This window comes from Mus caroli, chromosome 7, assembly GCF_900094665.2.
Source record: "Mus caroli chromosome 7, CAROLI_EIJ_v1.1, whole genome shotgun sequence".
Taxonomy (NCBI): Eukaryota; Metazoa; Chordata; class Mammalia; order Rodentia; family Muridae; genus Mus; species Mus caroli.
In genome coordinates, this window is record NC_034576.1 from 104,543,479 (window position 1) to 104,545,157 (window position 1,679).

The window sequence follows — 1,679 nt, forward strand, 5'->3', positions numbered from 1 at the left end:
TCAGCACTTGCTTTCTTCCTTCTCTGGTTGACTCCACCCTGTTCTGGGCTCCCATGAGTCATTTGGTCTAGTCTTTGCTGTTTTCATTCATCTCTTCACTTTAATTTTTTTATTATTTTTACTTATGTACATGTGCCATGTGTCTATGGATGTCCGTGATGGTCAGACGAGGGCATGGGATCCACTGGAGCTGGAATTACAGGTGGTTGTGAGCCACGCTAACTGAACACTAGGGACCAAATCTCTAGCCCTGTGGAAAAGTAGGATGTGCTCATGACTGTTGAAGCACTATCCCTTCAGCCCTTTCCTCTTGTTGAGTTGCTCACTCCAGGATTCACACACTCCACAACCACTAGCATCTGGACAACTGCCCATCCCAAGCGAATCTGAAGTGTACTCAGGGTGGTTCCTGTGACAAGGCTAGCCATATAGAGGTACACCCCAGCTGAGGGGAAGCCAGGCTGACAGAGGTACACCCTAGCTGAGGGGAAGCCAGGCTGACAGAGGTACACCCCAGCTGAGAGGAAGCTGGCTGTAAGGTCATACCAATAGGGCCCTGTGAGAGATCTCAGGAGTCACCAGACCTTACCAGGTTGTAATTGGCTTCCCAGAACATTTTTGAGAAATACACATGTAAAAGCTTGATGCATCCTGCATAGGCTTAAATGATTTCTGTCAACTTACATTGGGAGTGGACGTGGATAGAAGTTGACAGATTCTCTCTGGGATACGGAAAAACTTAAATTGTCTTTAGTGTGATAATAACAATATCTCAACCATTTACATTATTATCATTATTATTTTGGTTTTCAAGACATGGTTTCTCTGTGTGATTCTGGCTACCCTGGAACTCACTCTGAAGACCAGGCTGGCCTTGAACTCAGAGATCTACCTGCCTCTGCCTCCCTAGTGCTAGGACTAAAGGTGTATGTCACCACTTCTTGCTATTTATTTTTATTTTAAATGTATGAGTATTTTGTCTAAATGTGTGTGTCTTAGTTAGGGTTTCTATTGCTATGAAGAGAAACCATGACCATGGCAACTCTTATAAGGAAACACTGGGGCTGGCTTACAGGTTCAGAGGTTCAGTCCATTGTCATCATGCTGGGAAACATGGCAGCATGAAGACAGACATGGTGAAGGAAAAGGGGCTGAGAGTTTTATATGCCTTTAAAAAAGAGATTTATTTATTTATTTATTTATTTATTTATTTATTTATTTATTCTATATAAGTACACTGTAGCTGTCTTCAGATACCCCAGAAGAGGGAGTCAGATCTCGTTACGGATGGTTGTGAGCCACCATGTGGTTGCTGGGATTTGAACTCAGAACCTTCAGAAGAGCAGTAGGGTGCTCTTACCTGCTGAACCATCTCACCAGCCCAAGTTTTGTTTTTGTTTTTTTAGATATTATTTATTTAATGTATATGGGTACACTGTAGCCATCTTCAGACACACCAGAAGACGGCATCAGATCCCATTACAGATGGTTGTGAGCCACCATGTGGTTGCTGGGAATTGAACTCAGGACCTCTGGAAGAACAGTCAGTGCTCTTAACCACTAAGCCACATCTCCAACCTTATTTTTATATATAAAATATGTATATTGCTGGGCGTGGTGGCACACGCCTTTAATCCCAGCACTCAGGGGACAGAGGCAGGTGGATTTCTGAGTTCGAG